This window comes from Ranitomeya imitator, chromosome 4 (genome assembly GCF_032444005.1).
Source record: "Ranitomeya imitator isolate aRanImi1 chromosome 4, aRanImi1.pri, whole genome shotgun sequence".
Taxonomy (NCBI): domain Eukaryota; kingdom Metazoa; phylum Chordata; class Amphibia; order Anura; family Dendrobatidae; genus Ranitomeya; species Ranitomeya imitator.
The window spans coordinates 530558081-530571537 of NC_091285.1; positions in this window are offsets into that span (position 1 = coordinate 530558081).

Genomic DNA, 13457 nt, shown 5'->3' on the forward strand with positions numbered 1-13457 from the left:
GTTGTCACGTGACATAATGTCACATCCTCCAGGAACAGCAGTGCCAATGTCGTTGGAGCGGTGCTGTTGCAACAAGTGAGTGTACAGTATTGGTGACCCGATTCTAACTCGTCGCGCTTAGCACAGCCACGTAGTATATAACACAGTCACGTAGTATATAACACAGACAGCCACGTAGTATATAGCACAGCCACGTAGTATATAAAACAGGCGGCCACGTAGTATACTGCACAGCCACGTAGTATACTGCACAGCCACGTAGTATATAGCAGCCACATAGTATATAGCACAGCTCATGTAACACAGACAGCCATGTAGTATATAGCTCAGCCACGTAGTATATAGCAGCCACATAGTATATAACACAGCCCACGCAGTATATAACAGCCCACGTAGTATATAACAGCCCACGCAGTATATAACACAGCCCACGCAAAGCTGGGGAAGAAAAGAGCGATGTCACCACGCCCACCTGACCAGACCAGCCTGATTGACAGGCGAAAACGGCGACTTTGGTAATGCATTGCGCAGCATAGGTGGGGAATCGGGGTACACTACATACACTATAGTAACGCACAGCGCAGGCCCTATTTAAAGGGGTTGTCCACTACTTTCAATTAACCCCCCAATGTACCCCCCCGGGGCCCCTAATAAATTGTGCAAATACCTTGCGTTGCCGTTTTCGCCTGTGAGCGGCGCTATTCTGCCTGCTGAGTCCGGGTCACGTGACCCCCAGACTGCAGCCGCTGCTCATTTCCGCCGACGTCACGTCAATTTCCAGACTCTAGAAATTGACGTGACGTCAGCAGCAGGCGTGACCAGCCCCCACAGTCAGCAGTCACTCAGCAAGAGTGACTGGGCTGTGGGCGGTGCTGGTGGCTGCCTGCAGGGCTGTGCTGGGGGCGGGCGGGGCTCTGTGTGCTCACTGCTGCTGGGATCTGCGGGCGGGGCTGTGCTGCGGTCGCCGGGGATCTGCCCGCCGGCGCCGGTTTTTGTGGACCGGTGCCGGTGTCTGCCCGCCGGCGTGTGCGTGTGCCTGCCCGCCGGCGTGTGCGTGGCTCTGCCCGCCGGCGTGTGCGCCGGCGTGTGCGGGTGTCTGCCCGCCGACGTGTGCGGAGGTCTGCCCGCCGACGTGTGCGGGGGTCTGCCCGCCGGCGTGTGCGGGTGCCTGCTCGCCGGCATGTGCGGGTGCCTGCCCGCCGGCATGTGTGGGGGTCTGCCCGCCGGCATGTGCGGGGGTCTGCCCGCCGGCATGTGCGGGTGCCTGCCCGCCGGCTATGTGTGTGTGTGCCGGCGATGTGTGTGTGTGTGCAGGCATCGTCCGATGGCTCTGCCTGCTACACTGACAGTAAGTGACACATTAGCCAATGATGGGACAGTTGTAGTCCCATCATCCGGCTAATGTGTTGAATGTGAAAAAAAAAACCATACACAGTACATACATACATACATACAACACGCACCATGCGACGACATGCGACGACATGCTCCATGCGACGACATGCACCATTCGACGACATGCACCATGCGACGACATGCGCCATGCGACGACATGCGCCATGCGACGACATGCGCCATGCGACGACATGCGCCATGCGACATTTGACGACATGCAACATGCAATATGCTACGACATGCTGCATGCGACGACATGCACCATGCACCATGTGACATGCACCATGCGGCGACATGCTGCATGCACCATGCGACAACATGCGACATGCACCATGCGACGACATGCACCATGCGACGACATGCTGCATGCACCATGTGACATGCACCATGCAACAACATGCACCATGCGATGACATGCTGCATGCGACGACATGCACCATGCGACGACATGCGACATGCACCATGTGACATGCACTATGCGGCGACATGCTGCATGCGACAACATGCTACATGCGACGACATGAACCATGCGGCGACATGCTACATGCGACGACATGCAACATGCACCATGCAACGACATGCTGCATGCGACATACACCATGTGACATGCACCATGCGACACAAAAACCGTGTGCACTACTGGAGAAGAATGGTGCTAGGTTAGGTTCCCACACCTTCATAGACTATAAAGAAAAAGAACCCAGCACTCAACTGATGCTTTAGTGCAATTTTAATCGTAGTAGTACCCAATAAACGTTTCGGTCCTTGAATGGACCTTCGTCAGTAACGTACTGTAGAATAATAGAATAGACCGTATGGTCATAGGGTACAAAAAAGCAGCGTCTTATGTGTGAGTCAGATAGGAGCGGTACTGAGGAGACCGAGCTGGATGGTGGTGCTGTCAGACGTGGTGGACACCGCGTCTGACAGCACCACCATCCAGCTCGGTCTCCTCAGTACCGCTCCTATCTGACTCACACATAAGACGCTGCTTTTTTGTACCCTATGACCATACGGTCTATTCTATTATTCTACAGTACGTTACTGACGAAGGTCCATTCAAGGACCGAAACGTTTATTGGGTACTACTACGATTAAAATTGCACTAAAGCATCAGTTGAGTGCTGGGTTCTTTTTCTTTATATGCACCATGCGACGACATGCACCATGCGACGACATGCACCATGCGGCGACATGCTACATGCACCATGCGACAACATGCACCATGCGACGACATGCACCATGCGACAACATGCACCATGCGACGACATGCACCATGCGACGACATGCACCATGCGACGACATGCACCATGTGACATGCGGCGACATACTGCATGCACCATGCGACAACATGTGACATGCTACATGCGACGACATGCAACATGCGACGACATGCACCATGTGACATGCACCATGCGACGACATGCGACATGCACCATGTGACATGCGGCGACATGCTGCATGCACCATGCGACAACATGTGACATGCTACATGCGACGACATGCAACATGCGACGACATGCACCATGCGACGACATGCACCATGTGACATGCACCATGCGACGACATGCGACATGCACCATGTGACATGCGGCGACATGCTGCATGCACCATGCGACAACATGCGACATGCTACATGCGACGACATGCACCATGCGACGACATGCACCATGTGACATGCACCATGCGACAACATGCACCATGCGACGACATGCACCATGCGACGACATGCGACATACAGTACATACATACATACTACAGACATACAGTACATATAACATAGAGTACATACTCACCATCACTTGTCACTTTGTTCCCCGAAGCCATTGTCACCTGTAAAAAATATTAAAATAATAAACAAACAATATACTCCCTGTCCGCAGAAATCCAATTAAAACGAGTGTCCCACGACGATCTCCCGTGGAGAGCAGGAGCATCATTTGATGTGACCACTCTCCAGGGGCTCCAGGAACACAATGATGGAAGGTATCCTTCCATCATGTATTCCTCACAAGGTATTCCTACGCCCCTGTGAGAAAATAGTCCCTAGTCTCACTATTGGCATTGCTGGGTGAGACATTTTCCCACGCAGCAATTGCCATAAAGTGAGACCAGTGAACTAGAGTAACCTCAGTGATGCACTGCAGGAGCCATTGTCTCCTGTCAGTGTGTCACTGAGGGTCCTATAGAGCAGTGACATCACCCGATGTCACTGTTCTATAGGGGAGATCGTCGTGGGACACTCGTTATTAATTGGACTACGGCGGAAAGGTAGTATACGGTTTATTATTTTACTTTTTTTTGCAGGCGCTGAAGTATGGTAAGTATGGTTAAATGAAGAATATTAAAATACTTTTTTTCCAAATGTGTGTGTGTGTGTTTTATTAACCCTTTCTTACTATTGGATTAGTAATGGATAGGCGTCTTATTGACGCCTCTCCGTTATTAACTCTGCTTAATGTCACCTTACAATAGCAAGGTGACATTAACCCCTTATCCCACCGCTACTCGGGAGTGGGAAGAGAGGGGCTAAGTGCCGGAATTGGCGGGCGCATCTTACAGATGCGCCATTTCTGGGGCGGCTGCGGACTGGTATTTGTAGACGGGGGGGGGGGGGGGGCTATATCCATGGCCCCTCTCTAGGCTATGAATATCAGCCTGCAGCTGTCTGCGTAGCCTTTCTGGCTATAAAATATAGGAGGACCCCACATCATTTTTTTTTTTTTTTGGGGGGGTCCCCCTCTTTTAATAGCCAGTAAAGGCTACGCAGACAGCTGCAGGCTGATATTCATAGCAGGCTACAGATATTAGCCCCGGCCGTCGGCTTTCCCCCTCTGGCGCAGAAAATTGCGCGGGAGCCCACGCCGTTTTTTTTCCGCTTTTTTTTTTTCTTTTTAAATTCATTGCTCATTAAGGCCTCTTTCACTCTTGCGTCAGTACGGGTCCATCGCTATGCGTCGGGCCGACCTACCGACGCACGTTGTGAAATTTGTGCACGACGTGGGCAGCGGATGCAGTTTTTCAACGCATCTGCTGCCCATTCTTAAGTGCGGGGAGGAGGGAGCGGAGTTTCTGCCGCAAATGCGCGGTAGAAAATGGCGGGCGAGCCGGCCAAAAAAAATTTCAATTGAAAGTTTTTTTTGTGCCGACGGTCCGCCAAAACACGACGGATCCGTAGCACGACGGAGGCGATGTCGCTAATACGAGTCTATGGGTAAAACGCATCCTGCGAGCACATTTGCAGGATCCGTTTATTTGCACCGGATCGTTTTTTCCGCCAGATCCGTTTTTTTTCGCCGGATCCATTTTATTCCACCGGATGTTTTTTTTTCCGCCAGATCTGTTTTTTCTCATAGAGTTGTATTAGCGCCGGATTGCGCCTGGTGGCCACACGTTTAATCTGTTTTTGCAGGATCCGTCAAAAAAGCTGTTTCCACCGGACGGAAAACACATACAGAGGAACGGTTTTTCGGTACGTTGAAAAAATGCACAGCGACTGATCTAGCAAAAAACGGATGAAACGTGTGGCCATCAGACGCACTCCGGCGCTAATACAACTCTATGAGAAAAAAACGGATCTGGCGGAAAAAAACGATCAGGTGGTAAAAAATGGATACGGCGGAAAAAAAAGATCCGGCAGAAAAAAAAAGATCCGGCGAAAAAAAACAGATCCTGCAAATGTGCTCGCAGGATGCGTTTTGTACCCATAGACTTGTATTAGCAACGTATCCGTCGTGTTTTGGCGGACACAACGCACAAAAAAAAGTTCAATGTAACTTTTTTTGTGCGACGTGTCTGCCATTTCCGACCGCGCATGTTTGGCTGGAACTCCACCCCCTCCTCCACGCTCATCACAACGGGCAGCGGATGCGTTGTAAAACTGCATCCACTGTCCACGTTGTGCTAAAGTTAGCATAACGTCCGTTGGTACGTCTGGCCGAAGGTTTGCGATGGCCCCGTACCGACGCAAGTGTGAAAGTAGCCTTACATCTGAATTTGCTGAGTATAATGCAGCCACCCCAGAGTATAATGTAGCCCCCATAGAATATAATGCAGCCCCCCATAGTATATCAGACAGCCTCCCCCATATAATATAATATACCCCCCATAGTATATAAGACAGCCTCCCCCATAGAATAGAATATACCCCCGCAATAGTATATAACACAGCCACATAGTATATAACACGGCCTCCCCCATAGAATATAATATACCTCCCATAGTATATATCAAAGCCCGCATATAATATAGCACAACTTGCATAGTATATAGCACAGCCCACATAATATAGCACAGCCCGCGTAGTAGTATACAGCACAGCCCGTGTAGTAGTATACAGCACAGCCCGGGTCGTAGTATATACAGCACAACACGCGGAGTAGTATACACAGCACAGCCCACACAGTGGTATATACACAGCATAGCCCACACAGTGGTATATACACAGCACAGCCCACACAGTGGTACATACACAGCACAGCCCACACAGCGGTATATACACAGCACAGCCCACACAGTGGTACATACACAGCACAGGCCACACAGTGGTATATACACAGCCCACACAGTGGTATATACACAGCACAGTCCACACAGTGGTATATACACAGCACAGCCCACACAGTGGTATATACACAGCACAGCCCACACAGTGGTATATACACAGCACAGCCCACACAGTGGTATATACACAGCACAGCCCACACAGTGGTATATACACAGCACAGCCCACACAGTGGTATATACACAGCACAGCCCACACAGTGGTATATACACATCACAGCCCACACAGTGGTATATACACATCACAGCCCACACAGTGGTATATACACAGCACAGCCCACACAGTGGTATATACACAGCACAGCCCACACAGTGGTATATACAGCACAACCCACATCTCATCCCCCGATAATGGCTCCACACTCTCCTCACCTTTCCTCTTGCCTGCGCTGCTCCTGTCTCGGCGGCTGCAGTCTGCCCGGGACACAGCAGGTGTGCGATGATATGACGTCATCACGCACCCGCAGTGTCAGAGGCAGAGTGGAGAATGATGGGAGAGGGAGCGTCAATGGACGCCCTCTCCTCCATCATTGCATTGAACTATACCGGTGTCATAGACGCCGGTATAGTTGAATGCGGCGGCGGCGGCACTGGCGGGAGTAAGGGGGAAAGTGTCATGATTCCAATGGCAGGGAATCACAAAAGGACAAGCACCAACGAGCTCTAGGGTGATGGAACCTGAGCTGACCGCGACCCTAAACCTGAACACACAAATAACAATAGCCGGGGAACGTGCCTACGTTGATCCTAGACGTCTCGCACCAGCCGAAGATCTAACTTCCCCTATTAGAAGAAACACAGACCTCTCTTGCCTCCAGAGAAATACCCCACAGAAATAGCAGCCCCCCACATATAATGACGGTGAAATGAGAGGAAGGCACATACACAGTATGAAAACAGATTCAGCAAAATGAGGCCCGCTAAAACTAGATAGCAGAGGATACAAAAGTAAACTGCGCGGTCAGCAAAAAACCCTTCAAAAAACCATCCTGTAATTACTTGAACTCATGTTCCAACTCATGGAACATGAGGAGCAATTACAGCCCACTAAAGCAACCAGCAGCAAAGAGACAATTATATGCAAGCTGGACAAGACAAAAATAAAGCAAAACGTGGAACAAGAAAATCAAAAACTTAGCTTGTCCTGAAGATTACTGAAGCCAGAAGCTGAGGTAACAAAACACTCTGATAACCTTGATAGCCGGCGGGGAAATGACAAGAAAGCCCGGTTAAATAGGAAACTCCCAAATCCTAATAGAACAGGTGGACACCAGAGACAGCAGAACACAAATCACCCAGTACCATCAGTAACCACCAGAGGGAGCCCAAAAACAGAACTCACAACAGGAAAGAGTGCAGCGGCCCACTACTGGCACCGGCCCTTCTAGCATTTGCCAGAAGTGCCCGATGGCCAGTCCGGCCCTGGTGACCGCCCACACACTTCCCTCCTCCTGAACTGCAGCGTTTCTCGGGCCCACAAACGCAGCAAAACTGCAGATATTTGTTACATCTCAATGAAAGTGTAAGGCCGGAGTCACACTACAGCGAGATACGTCCGAGTCTCGCAGGTTAAATACAAGCTCTGGCACCGGCACTCCGGCACGGCGCGTGCGGCTCCATGTATTGCTGTGCGGCCGCACGCTCCGCTCCAGAGTGCCGGTGCCAGAGCTTGGATTTAACCTGCGAGACTCGGCCGTATCTCGCTGTAGTGTGATCCCGGCGTAAGGGTGCAGAAACGCTGCAGTTCGGCACAAAAGAAGTGACATGCTGCAGAGAAAAAAAAAAGCTGCGTTTCGGTGCGGCCTTTTCCGCAGCATGTACACAACAAGTCTGATGCTCCCATAGACTTACATTGGTTGTGCACTACACTGTGGATTTAATGCAATTCCGTGCTGCAAAAAACGCTGCGGATCTGCAATCAAATCCGCAACGTGTGCACACAGCCTTAGCATTTAGTGAACCTAGCAAAAAGGCAAGCAAAAAACAAGTGTGGGATTGCACTTTTTTTGCAATTTCATCATACTTTGAATTTTTTTCAAATTTTCTACTACACAATATGGTAAAACCAACGGTGTCGTTCAAAAGTAGATCTTGTCCCGCAAAAGATAAGCCCCCACATGGCCATATTGACGGAAACATTATGGCTCTGGAAAGAAGGGGAGCGATAAACGAAAAAAGCTCCAGGGGTGAAGGGGTTTAGAAACATGGATATGGACATATCTATGGAAATAGATATATAGATATATTTGTATGTATCTATCTATCCCATATCTATCTAATTCTATCTATCTATCTATCTGTCTGTGTCTATCTATCTATCTATCTATCTATCTATCTATCTATCTATCTATCTGTGTGTAATGGAGTGTGGGTTGGACAAATGTAAAAGAGGAGTTGGACAGAAATGACATCACAAATCTTTTTGAAGAGAGAGGAGGGAGAGGAGGGAGGGGTTTGGGTGTGTTTTTGGAGTGGGTGTGGTAGGTTCAGGCTTAGTGGAAGTGCAAAGCATCATGGAACTTGTAGTATTAGGGCACAATAAGGAAGTTGTCGATTAACCTCATGAGAGCTGAATCCAGCACTGAAGATGTGCTGCTACAGCATGATAACAGCTAATATTGCTAAAATAAACACAGTAGATGTTTTCAGTGGCACATAATAGCAAGATTTATGAAAAAAAAAAAAAAAAAAACTTTATAGTAGTGGACAACTTCTTTAAAAGTATTTATATCTCAATCTGAAAAAACGGGGTGACAGGTTCCCTTTAAAATAAAAAAAATAGTTATATACTCATCCTCTGGCGTCCAATGAAGCTGTCCCGATGCGCGCGATGCTACTGCCAGCTTCCGTTGCCAGTGATGCATTTCGAAATTACCCAGATGACTTAGCGCGCATGGGTGGACGGCGGAAGGTGAGAATAGCACAATTTTTTATTTTTTTTAACATTATATCTTTTTACTATTGACTCTGCATAGGCAGCATCAATAGTAAAAAGTTGGTCCGGAATGGGGCGACACACTGGCGCTGACTGGAGGAGAGTAGGGAGGGGCCAATTCGCAGCCGGACTAAGCCTGTCGCTGATTGGTCGTGGCCGGCGACGCGGGATTTCCGTTACAGAATAGATGGAAGTACCCCTTAGACGATTATATATATAGATGACACCATAATGTATTAAGTAGCTGCAGTCCAGTAGTGGACTACCCCTTTCAATTGTGTGAAGGAATACTTAGGGCTTATTTAAATGTTTTTGCAAACTGGTCCAAGGACGGACTAATGCACAGACTGGCCACGGCTCTCCCGACCCGAGCATCATAATCTCATAGACCTATATGAAGCAGTCACACTCGGATCATAAGACCTGTGGCCAGTGTGTGCATTATGCTGTCTATGGGATACTTTATCATTCATTTTCAGTGTGTCATCTTAAGGCCGTGTTCACATGTTTAGTATTTTACCTTAATATTGGTAAGCCAAAATCACGAATGGAACAGAGGAAAAGTATAATAGAAACATATTCACCACTTCTGTATTTATCACCCACTCCTTGGTTTGGCTTACAAATACATTGCCAGAGGCTACATTCACACATCCATGTCTATTTTTATATCTGTGTAAAATGACCGTTTTTGTTTTTTTTTGTGTGTTATTGCCTGTATTTTTCATTCACTTTCTGCTCAGCTTTTTTTATAACCTTGAGAAGGCAGACTGTCTGATCTTTTATTTGCCTGGTGACTTCTCATTGTATCAGATAAAAATGAATGAAACATGCAGAGAACACTGAGTACAAAGTACTAGTGCTTCTCACTAAATTAGAATATCAACAAAAAGTTCATTTATTTCAGTTTTTGAATACAATAACTGAAGCTCATATATAGAGTCATTACAGAGTGATCTATTGCAAGTGTTTATTTCTGTCAGGCCGGGGTCACACTTGCGAGTTCAATGTGAGAAACTCGCACGAGTCTCTCACATCAATTCCCTGCACTGCCGCCGGCACTCGGGACTGGAGTGTTCAGCTGCATAGAAATACATGCAACACAAACTCCAGTCCCAAGTGCCGGCGGCAGTGCAGGGAACTGGCGCGAGTTTCTCGCATTCAATTCGCAAGTGTGACCCCGGCCTTAATGTTGATTATGGCTTACAGCCAATGAAAACCCAAAAGCCATTATCTCGGTAAATTAGAATAATTAACAAAAACACCTGCAGAGGCTTCCTAAGCATTTAAAAAGGTGACTTAGTTTGTTTCAGTAGGCTCCACAATCATGGGGAAGACTGCTGACTTTACAGATGTCCAGAAGGCAGTCATTGACACACTCAACAAGGAGGGTAAGCCACGAAAGGTCATTGCTAAAGAAGTTAGCTGTTCACAGAGTGTGAACCCAAGCCTATTAATGGAAAGTTGAGTGGAAGGAAAAAGTGTGGTAGAAAAAGGTGCACAAGCAACCAGGATAACCGCAGCCTTGAAAGGATTGATAAGAAAAGGCCATTTAAAAATTTTGGGGAGATTCACAAGGAGTGGACTGCTGCTGGAGTCATTGCTTCAAGAGCCACCACATACAGACGTATCCAGGACATGGGCTACAAATGTCGCATTCCTTGTGTCAGGCCACACATGACCAATAGACAATGTCAGAAGCCTCTTACCTGGGCCAAGGAGAAAAAGAACTGGACTGTTGTTCTGTGGTCCAAGGTGTTGTTTTCAGATGAAACTACATTTAGCATTTCATTTGTAAATCTGTTGTGAATTCTGCTCTTGGGCTCCCTCCGGTGGTTGTAAGTGGCACTTTTGTGAGTTCTGCTCTTGGGCTCCCTCTTGTGGTTTCTAGTGGTATGGCTGCTCCTTGGAGTTAGCTGTCATCAGCTGCCTCCACTTATCGTCCGCTATTTAAGTCTGGCTCTTTCTTCAGCCTGTGCCACTTGTCAATGTTTCCTGGCTGGATTCACATCTCTGCTTGGATTCTCCTGGTTTCCTGACCAGTTCTGCAAAGATAAGATCTGGCTTTGCTCATTTCAGTCCACATGTTGTGGACTTATTGTTCGGTGCATTCTATATATCCAGCTTGTCAGTATGGATTTTTTCTGTTAGCTGGAAGCTCTGGGAAGCAGATTTACCCTCCACACCTTTAGTCAGGTGTGGAGATTTTGTAAACTGTGTGGATTGTTTTGTAGTTTTTATACTGACCGCACAGTATCCTTTCCTGTCCTATCTATCAAGCTAGACTGGCCTCCTATGCTAAAATCTGATTTCATTTCTGCGTATGTTATTTTCCCCTCCTCTCACCGTCAATATTTGTGGGGGGCTATCTTTCCTTTGGGGATTTTCTCTGAGGCAAGATAGGTTTCCTGTTTCCATCTTTAGGGGAAGTTAGATCTTAGGCTGTGCCGAGGGGTCTAGGGAGCGTCAGGTACCCCCCACGGCTATTTTTAGTTGCGCTGCTAGGTTCAGGGTTTGTGGTAGGTACAGATACCACCTCCTTCAGAGCTTGTCTCATGTTGTTCCTAAACCACCAGATCATAACAGAAATCAAGGTCCCAGAGTCTAGAGGAAGAGTGGAGAGGCCACATTCCCAGCTGCTGTTGGTCTAGTGAGAAGTTTCCACAATCAGTGATGGTTTGGGGAGCCATGTCATCTGCTGGTGTAGGTCCACTGTGTTTTACCAAGACCAAAGTCAGCACAACCATCTACCAGGAAATTTTAGGCTATGTGCACACGTTGTGGAATGGGGTGCAGAATTTTCTGCACAAAATCCACATCTCCTGGCAGAAACCGCAGGTGCAGATTTGCCGCAGATTTTGTGCAGTTTTTATGCGGAATTGATGCGGATTTTGTGCGGTTTTTACCACTGTGGATTTCTAGGGTGCAGAAACGCTGCAGATCCGCACAAAATAAATGACATGCAGTTCTTTTAAATCCGCAGCGTTTCCGTGCGGATTTTTACGCACCATCTGCACAGCTTTTTTTTTTTACATTGATTTACATTGTACTGTAAATCACAGTGCGGATATGCAGCGTTTCTGCGCGGAAAAATCCGCTGCGGATCCGCACTAAATCCGCATCGTGTGCACATAGACTTAGAGCACTTCATGCTTCCCTCTGCCGACAAGCTTTTTGGAGATGGAAATTTCATTCTCCAGCAGGACTTGGCACCTGTCCACACTGCCAGAAGTAAAAATACCTGGTATACAAACAGTATCACTGTGCTTGACTGGCCAGCAAACTCGCCTAACCTTAAGCTCATAGAGAATCTATGGGGTATTGTCAAGAGGAAGATGAGAGACACCAGACCTAACAACGCAGACGAGCTGAAAGCTGCTATCAAAGCAACCTGGGCTTCCATAACACCTCAGCAGTGCCACAGGCTGATCACCTCCATGCCACGCCACATTGATGCAGTAATTGAGGCAAAAGGAGCCCCGACCAAGTTTTGAGTGCATTTACTGAACATACATTTCAGGAGGCCAACATTTCGGATTTTAAAATAATGTTTCAAGCTGGTATTATAAAGTATTCTTATTTACTGAGATAATGACTTGGGTTTTCATTGGCTGTAAGCCATAATCAACATTAACAGAAACAAACACTTGAAATAGATCACTCTGTTTGTAATGACTCTATATAGGAGTTTCACTTTTTGTATTGAAGAACTGAAATAAATTAACTTTTTGATGATATTCTAATTTTGTGGGAAGCACCTGTAAGTCACTGGATGCTATTAGCCTGCCAAACATTTTGCGTGTTAAATTAATGCTGGCTGATACAAAGTTATACTAAGTAAAGTGCATGTGCAGTAAGAGTAGATGGAGATAAAGAATTCAGTTTACCCAGAGCGTGAGCGTGCAGTCGGGTCCCCTACGTGTGTTTCGGCGCTTGCCTTCTTCTACTAATCTAAATCTTTGTATGATTATACAAGCTGGCTCTGATTGTATGGGACTATGCATCTATGATCCCAGCATAATCTATTTGGCGATATTATTAGCACTCTAAAAAATTGAATATTTGATTAACCTTTTTTGTGACGTGTCCCATCATTTGGTTCAGCTGATATTTATGTATCCTATTTTCTTTTTAATGCAATTTTGCATTTTTATTATACTTTTTTGTTATTATTTTGTAACCATTTTCTCTATATGATTCTATCATAATTGTGTGCATGACCTTTGGTCTTATACTATTCTTTTAAACCTTACAAGATTGTTCTATCTTTGCTAACTGCAATCGCAATGTGAATAGAGCCCAACATGTAATGCAAGCCTTTCTGTTCAATCTAAATATCGCTCAGTAGATGGCGGCATCTACTCGGTGTCTGAAAAGTCATACATTTATATCTGGGTGCACTGTCTGAGCAAACAGAGACACTTTTCTGGTATCACGAATGAAAGGGGCCAATACGAGTCTATGGGTCCGTAAAAAACATGTACAGCACACGGATCTGTGTACAGTTCGAGTGCTGCCCGTATTAAACATTGCAAAGGATAGGAGAAGCTTTGTAATTTGTTTA